This window comes from Pelodiscus sinensis, chromosome 1 (assembly GCF_052426305.1).
Source record: "Pelodiscus sinensis isolate ZL-2025 chromosome 1, ASM5242630v1, whole genome shotgun sequence".
NCBI lineage: Eukaryota > Metazoa > Chordata > Testudines > Trionychidae > Pelodiscus > Pelodiscus sinensis.
Window position 1 is genome coordinate 358632437 of NC_143052.1, and position 9068 is coordinate 358641504.

Consider the following 9068-nt stretch of genomic DNA (forward strand, 5'->3'; position numbering starts at 1 on the left):
TGGCAGAGACCTCAGGAGTCATCAAGTCCAATCTCCCTACTAAAATAAGGACCAACCCCAACTCAATCATCCCAGCCAGGGCTTTGTCAAGCCGGGACTTAAACACCTCTAGGGATGGAGATTCCACCCACTCCCTAGGGAACCCAGCCCAGCACTTCCCCACTCTCCTAGGGAAATAGCTTTTCCCAATATCCAACCTAGACCTCCCCCACTGCAACTTGAGTCCATTGCTCATCGTTCTGCCATCTGCCACCAGTGAGAACAGCCTCTCTCCATCCTCTTTGGAACCTCCCTTCAGGAGGTTGAAGGCTGCTCTCAAATCCCCCCTCACTCTTCTCTTCTGCAGACTAAACAAGCCCAAATCCCTCAGCCTCTCCTCATAGGCCGTGTGCTCCAGCCCCCAAATCATTTTTGTTGCCCTCTGCTGGACCCTCTCCAATGCGTCCACATTCTTTCTGTATTGGGGGCCCAGAACTGGACACAATACTCCAGATGCAGCCTCACCAGAGCCGAATAAAGAGGAATGATCACGTCTCTAGATCTGCTGGCCATGCTCCTCCTAATGCACCCTAATCTGCCATTAGCCTTCTTGGCTACAAGGGCGCCCTGTTGACTCCTATCCAGCTTCTCATCCACTGGAATCCCCAGGTCTTTTTTGGCAGAACTGCTACTCAGCCCAGTGTTTCTCAAACTGTGCTCTGCAGAGCCCCAGGGGCTGTGTGAGACATCTCCAGGGGCTCCACGAGGTCTAATGCAGCCGACATTGATAGGTACGACACCTACAATCAGTGGACCAATGGGGCTCCGCAGAAATTTGTACATATGTAAAGGGCTCCGGAGCCCAAAATGTTTGAAAACCGCTGACTTAGCCAGTTGGTCCCCAGCCTGTAACAATGCTTGAGATTCTTCAATCCCAAGTGCAGGACTCTACACTTGTCCTTGTTGAACATCATCAGATTTCTTGTGGCCCAATCCTCCAATTTGTCTAAGTCACTCTGGACCCTATCTCTGCCCTCCAGTGTATCTACCACTCCCCCTAGGTTAGTGTCATCTGCAAACATGTTGAGGGTGCAATCCATCCCCTCATCCAGGTCATTAATGAAGATGGTGAATAAAACTGGGGCACTCCGCTGGAAACCGACCACCAACCTGACATCGAGCTGTTGATCACTATCCATTGGGCCTGACAGTCTAGCCAGCTTTCTATCCATCTTACAGTCCATGTATCCAATCCATACTCCCTTAACTTGCTGGCAAGTATGTTGTGGAAGACCGTATCTAAAGTTTTTCAAAAGTCAAGGTCTATCACATCCACTGACTTCCCCATGTCCACAGTGCCAGTTATCTCATCATAGAAGCTAATCAGATTGGTCAGGCAGAACTTGCCCTTGGTGAAACCATGTTGAAAGTGTTGGAAAGTCTGATTCAGCCTGCAACATCAGATTCCAATTCCGCCTGGGAGGCATTGGGAGGACATGAACCAAGAGGGAGAGAGCAAAACCAAGGCAAACACCAATCCAGCCTCTATCTTGTGTATGTTATTGCTTATAAGAAGCACACAGGATCTTTTTCAGGGGAAATGGCAAAGTTCCACATTCATTGAGAATACGATAGATAAGCAGTTAGCATGTGCTCACACACTCACAGACACAAACACACCCTCAAAGTCTCGTTGTTGCTTAAAGCTGCCAGTCTGTTGCTCACATTAACTCCCTGGCCAGGTGAGCTAAATGTGAGTGGGAGGAGCGGGGGCTTCTCTTGGTCCGGACCGATGCTCTGATCTTGACAAGACCCAGGGATTCATGCAAGATGCCCCTTGCTAGTATAGGACTTTTCTCCCTCTCAGGTCTGTACATTTTGCTTCCTCAGCGCTTAATCCGTCACCGTTTTAACATCTGTTTTTCTGGAAGTCGTCCTTCTTTGTCCTCTGACATCAGTCTCTTGGCGCTTCCTTCCCAGTGTTTATTTGTTTGTAAAGGGCACTTGCTCTTAACATTCCCAGGCTGCCCATAAGTCCTCCGCCAGTCTGCTTTGTACTGGGTCCAATATATGGTACCTTGATGCCTCTGAGTCTTCCAGACCCTCCCCTCCTTCCACTGTTTGGACTCTGAAACTGTTGGGCCTCCAAACTGTTCTCTCTCCAAACTCCCACCTTCCAAACTCATTCCTGCCCCCGCCCCAGGAACTACACAATCATTTCACACTGGAGAAGGCAGACAATTGTCCCTACAAAAGGTATCAAACTATTTCCTAATACAAAGCTTCTATTAGTACAAACTTTAATCATTCGTCATATTTTCTGTGTCACACAGTCTATAGTCTAACCACTCCTAAGAGCAACAGCGTGATCGTGCTGAAACACAAGGCTCCTGCTGATCTCTTTCTATCTTGACATCAGATACAGACACAAGAGCTACGTCTAGACTGGCATGATTTTCTGGAACTGCTTTTAACTGAAAAGTTTTCCTTTAAAAGCATTTTCGGAAAAGCGCGTCTAGATTGGCAGGATGCTTTTCTGGAAAAGCACTCTTTGCGGAAAAGCGTCCGTGACCAATCTAAACGCGGTTTTCTGCAAAAAAGCCCCAATCGCCATTTTCGGGATCAGGGCTTTTTTGTGGAAAACAGTGCTGTGCTGTCTACACTGGCCCTTTTTCGCAAAAGTCTTTCGGAAAAAGACTTTTGCCCAAACGGGAGCAGCATCGTATTTCTGGAAAAGCACTGATGATCTTACATGAGATGGTCAGTGCTTTTCCGGAAATTCAAGCGGCCAGTGTAGACAGCTGGCAAGTTTTTCTGCAAAATCAGATGATTTTGTGGAAAAACTTGCCAGTCTAGACACAGCCGAGCAGTTTGCCTGATGCATCATTATTAACGTCTTGGAAGCTTGATTCTCCTGATTTGTGAGGCCTTGACAAGAGCCCCCAATGCCTGCAGAAAGTGTTAGTGCCGCCTGCCTGTCTCCTGTCCCCAGACCTGGGTCCGCTGCCCACCCATCCCTTCTGTGGACTAACAGGATTTCAGACACTTCCGAGACCTGGCAGGATCCCTAGTCCTTTCCCCACTCTAAAGAACTATAATTCTTACATGTACACAAATGAGCTCTAATTCCTCCTTTACTCAGCCCAGAGCCCTTGAGGTCTCCTCTCCCTTGGGGCAGGGCCCTTAATTGCTGTTTACACCTACAGCTGGTTAAATACAGGGTCATTTCCAGACTGTTTATATTCAATTGCTGCTTGTCCCCCAGAGGCCGAGTGAACCCCACTGGGACAGCCCAGAGCTGGGTTATAACCAAGCACAGCCCTGTGCTGGCTCTCGGCGCGGGACGCTGCTGCAGATGCTGGGCTGAGAGAGGTGCGGGACGCGGCTGCCTGGGGAGGTTCCCAGGGAAGACACGTCCCTCTCAGCACTCACAGGTACCAGCTCTAGCTGAGGGGCTCCCCTATTCCATACACCCAGGGCAGTGTGGGAGTAGAGGGTGGAATAGCCAGTAATTCCCTCATCCTGTCTGTTCTGCACAGCTAGTAAACCTTTGGGGCCCTTCCACAGAGATGAGTTTCCCCAGTATTACTAGACAGCCCCCTTTTCTGTGCCCCCTGCCCACCTCTGCTGACGTGCTCCAGCCCCGAGGTGGCTGCATGTCCGTGGCACAGGGACACAGCAGGGCGGGAGGGGTCAGTCGATGGGCAATGCGAGGCCAAAATCCAAGGCCTCGGCCCATAGTTTGCTCAGGCCACTCTGAGGCGAAGTTCCCCTTGGAGTGAGACGTGAGCACAGAGCGGAGCAGCCGGCTGAGGGTCACTGCACGGAGCCTGCCCCTCCCCCTCCGGCTCCTCAGGGCTTTCACTGCTAAGCAGGGGAAGGGAGATGGCTCCTGAGTGACTTTTACCTGCTGCAGAACCTGGCGGTGTTAGGGCTCCCTGCTGGAACAGCATGGGGCAGGCACGTTTCTCCTCACCCCATTTAAAGGAAGAAGAAACCCCACCCCGGCGATTTCACTCTGAACCTTGAGAGTTTGGGAAATTTCCAGGCAATTGCAATTGAAGTCTTCTCATTGAAAGTGTCAGCCAGTCTTAACTGGCTGTGGTCCTGCAGTACCGCCAACACTGGCCCATGCCTTGTGGCAAGGAGTTCCACAGGCTGAGCATGGCTTATGGAAACAATTTTCTTTTCTCTGTGTTATAAGTTCAGGCATTCGATGGAAAGGAACGTTCCCCTGTTTGTGCGTAGTCAGGCACAGTAAAATGAAACATTCTGATTCTTTTCTTTACCAATAGATTCATTGGCTTTAATGTGAGAAGGGGATATTACATCATCCAATTTGGCCTCCTGTATAACTCAGGCCATTAAATGTCACCCAGTTTTCCCTGTATCGAGACCCTGCATTCAGGCCCTGTCTACACCAAGACTTTACATTGTAGAATCCCAGAGCCACAGGGTCAGAAGGCACCAAACGGCCAGCTGGTCTGACCCTCGCCAAGAGGCAGGATGTGTTTGGTCTAAACCATCCCCAGACTGGTGGGTGTCCTGCATCAGGAAGTTTTTTTCTTGCAACATCACCTCAGTCTGCTGTGCTGCGGTTCAAACCCATTGTCTGTTGCCAGGGCTTGTTGGGTAGGAGAGAACGTTCCTTCCCTTCTCTATGGCAGCGTGTGGAAATGATAGAATCATAGAGCTGGAAGAGACCTTAGAAGGTCATCAAGACCAGCCTCTTTCCCTAGGCAGGACCAATCCCAACCAGTTCAGACAGATAAATCCATGATCCTGTGCCCACGGACTCTTTGCTTTTGCAACTGAAACCCACCCTGCCCCCTGCTTTTGAAGATAGGGCCTGTGTTCCCCGCAGCCTTCTACGGAGCAGTGGCCACAATCGACACCATGCTCCATGCGTCCTACCCGGGGCTGAGCACAGCGGGGTCTCGTGCGCTGTGACTTGCCTGCTCCTCGTCCGCCAGTACCAACGAACGCTGCCTGGACTATTTCGTAAACAGCAAAAAAAAAAAACCCACCCTGAAAACCAACTGCCGGGTCTGCTCCCAGAGGGATGTGGCTATTCCGCCTTCCCCCGATGTCGAGAGCAGGACATCGATAGGCAGCTTCATCCATTGACTGAGCTGCTGGTACTCAGGGCCGGGGGGCGTATAACCAGTGCTCATGGGAGATCCTGCCTCCAGTGCTAGTCGTGTTTACATGGAAGCCCGAAGGGCAGCCCTGTTGCACGGTAAAGGCGGATAAAGCTCTCAGCAGAAAAGCAACCAGGGCGGGTTGCTTGGGGGGTGGAGAATGCACCACTTCCCTTTGCAGTGCGCACAACTGGTTAATTATGCTCAGGGCTAATATTTGGCCCTCGTTTCCGACTGGAATTTGTCTGGTGGTAGATAGATTTCCCCAGCTGGGCCTTGTTCGGCCTTTTCCACCTGATCGAAGAGCCTGTTATTACTACTCACGATAAATGCATGAAGGTCTTTAAGTCTGTCCGTCTGTCTGTTTCTCTCTCTCGGTTTGTGGCCCTTTGCCCTGGCTCTCATCATTTTGTCGTTCTCTTCTGCACCCTCCCCAATTTTTCAACATCTGTTTTGAAGTGTAGCCCTCGGGGCTGCTCACTTGGTTTCACCAATGCCATAGAGACATCAGATCTTTCCTCAGCTTCACTCCCCAGTCCCAAGGGGAGTTGTGTCCCCGTTTTTCTGTCCCCCGTTTTGTCCCCCATTTTTGAGATTTTGGGTGATGGTCTCAGATGAGGAGCTCACAAGGAGTGGGGTCTTCCAGGTGACCCCGAACTCAGGTTTGGGGTCCCTGGGTTCCACAAGCTAACACCCTGGCCGGTGGGTCTGTCCTGCCTTCCCTGTTCTGAGCAGGTAACTTTGCATTTCTCTTTGTTCTCTTCGTTTTTGGAAGCCACCTTGAATATTTTCAATAGAAATGCGGGGTAAAAAATATTTAAATAAATAAATGAATAAAATACTAATTATTCAGCCCTTCTGTTTGGCTCGTCCCCACTCACCAAAGGCTCCAGCTCAATTGGTGCCTACCCTGGACTCCCCATTGTCACCCCTCTGCCGGGCTTTGGGTCGGCCACAGATTTTATCGGCAGTGAGTTTCTCTGTGCGTCCAGATCCCTGATGGAAATTGTAACTCGCATCAGACCCAGAACCGAGCCCTGTGAACTCCACTGGAAACAGCCCCATCCACAAGCAATAACCCACAGCCAACGGCTCTCTGAGATGTGCCACTTACTCAGTTTATAACCCTTATACGTGCGCTGCCCTGGAATTGCACAGCGCTCGTTTTACTCTCATTGTTTTCCCGTTCTAAAACGAATACCATTGAGAACTAGACGTCTATTGCATCTGTCTGGCTCCCTCAGCAACCCGACCTGCACAGTCATGAGTGGATAAAAAGCAGGTTTATTTCACAAGACCAGTTTTCTTAAACTGTGTTGTTGATGGGTGATATAGTCCTAGACTTTTCTCTAACCAGCTTTTCCATTGCTTCCTAACCTGGTGATTTTTTTAAAATTGTCACCTAGTTTTTCATACTTTGCAGTTAACATGCTACTGTTCTGCGTTTGCTTTCATTTCGATTGGTTTTGTTTTGCTCCTGACTCACTGTGTAGATCCGGTTCCCACTGTGAGGTGCGGTCGATCGGTCAGTTCCTGACTTTCGAGTTCATAACTTTAAGGTTCTCCTGGGGATGCTGTTTAACATCATCCTACAGAGCTAATGGACTGGGAAGTGTGTCAGCACCTCAGATGACACCTGTCAATCATCCTGTTTCTTTCCATGGTCATAACCAGCGTTGTGGATCATTTGCTGTCCATTCTGCCTTTTTCCCATTTGTTCCATATTGTTGTCCCACCTCACATCTGCCTTGTCACTGCAACCAGGCCTCTCTCTGAACCTGGCCCCTCTTGAGCGGGGGATGTTGGCTGTTTAGCTTTCACTAGGTCGCAGAGCATTGTCTGTTTTGGCCACTGCTGCGCATAAGCAGTGATCCACGACAGCCAGGCCCTTTCACTGAGGTTTGCTCCACCTGGGATTCTGCTGCCACTGTAACTAGATGGTTTTTTGTAGCCATATTCGCAGGCCTAAACTCAAGCCTTCCTCTGCAGCCAGAATGAAGAGCAGCTGTGCCTAGAATCACATCCACACACTCCAACGAAACTGCATTTCAATAGTGTCGCAATAGGCTGGGAGAAGGAGATTCTGTCCTGAAGGCCAGATACAGAAACGGATCTCAAGATGTGTCAAGAGAACTTATTTCACAGCATTTCGTCCGGCAAGAAACTGTTTACCGATAGTTGAGATTGTGGAATCTGAATTCTATGATTGTTTGTCTGTCTGATCTCTATCTGGTTTGTGACTGGTTGGCTGTGTCTACACTGGGCCACTTATTCCGGAAAATCAGCCGCTTTTCCGGAATAAGCTGTGAGCTGTCTACACTGGCCCTTGAATTTCCGGAAAAGCAACGATGCTCTACTGTACAAAATCAGCCGCTATTCCGGAAAAACTATTCTGCTCCCGCTCGGGCATAAATCCTTATTCCGGAACACCGTTCCGGAAAAGGGCCAGTGTAGACAGCCCAGTAGTCTTTTCCGGAAAAAAGCCCCGATCGCGAAAATGGCGATCGGGGCTCTTTTCTGGAAAAGCGCGTCTACATTGGCCACAGACGCTTTTCCGGAAAAAGGGCTTTTCCGGAAAAGCAGCCTGCCAATGTAGACGCTCCTTTTCCGGAAAAACTGAAAACGGAATAGTATTCCGTTTTAAGCAGTTCCGGAAATTCATGCCAGTGTAGACACAGCCGTTCTGTCTGCCAGATAATTAACATTGCTAGGTGGGTGTGATTGGGTAGGTAATTCTGTTACAGTATGTGATGATTGGTTAGTAACATTATACTCAAAGAATTGGTTAAAGTATAACTAAGTAGGACCCACGTTTCACTATATAAACTGGGGTCCGAGAAGACCAGCAGGAAGAAAGAAGGGAAAAGAGAACAGGGACAGCAAGAAGGAGAGAAGACCTGGAAGAACAACTCACCTCCAAGACAGCCTAAGCCTACAGTTGCCAGGACTCCTTGGCACAACCTGATGTGCAGTAGCTAAGATCCAGAGAGACTGATCTTGCTCTGCCAACAGGGGAAGTCCTTATCATTAATGCCTATTCTGCCAGCTGACGTATAGGTCAGCTACTAAGGTTCTCCATTTTTGTCTGTCTTTGGCCATTTTCTCCATGATTTTCACCCTGAGAAACATCATAGAGCAGAGTACAGAGGGGCAGAGAAAGCTGTACATACCCTTTGTTGACTTTGAGAAGGCTTTTGACAGCAAACACAGACAAAGACATTGTTGCCTTCTGAGAACAGAGGAAGTCGGCCACCCTTTTTCAGCATTGGTGAGCACGACACTGTGGCTATGTCTACAGTGGCATGATTTTCCGGAAATGCTTTTAACGGAAAATTTTTCCGTTAAAAGCATTTTCGGAAAAGCACGTCTAGATTGGCAGCATGCATTTCCGCAAAAGCACTTTTTGCGGAAAAGCGTCCGTGGCCAATCTAGACTCGGTTTTGCGCAAAAAAGCCCCGATCATCATTTTCACGATCGGGGCTTTTTTGCAGAAAACACTACTGTGCTGTCTACACTGGCCCTTTTGTGCAAAAGTCTTTCAGAAAAAGACTTTTGCCCGAACAGGAGCAGCATGGTATTTCCGGAAAAGCACTGATGATTTTACATGAGATCGTCAGTGCTTTTCCGGAAATTCAAGCGGCCAGTGTAGACAGCTGGCTAGTTTTTCCAGAAAAGCAGCTGATTTTCTGGAAAAACTGGCCAGTCTAGACACAGCCTGTGTGCTTAGCATGTGTAGTCTCCTTGCTTGGGAATTGTCCATAAATAGAGAAGCAGAAAATTACTGTGTAAAGCTCTTTCAGTGGCAAAAGATCCTGCAAACCAGCAGAAAGCTGAGCCATAGGAATTGGGTTAATGTGGGTATTTAAGTTAAAAGGGTTGCACCTTGAGCCTAGAATTGGGGGAAGGTGTGTACCCCTCAAGTGCGGAAGGGATAGAGAAATTTGTGCT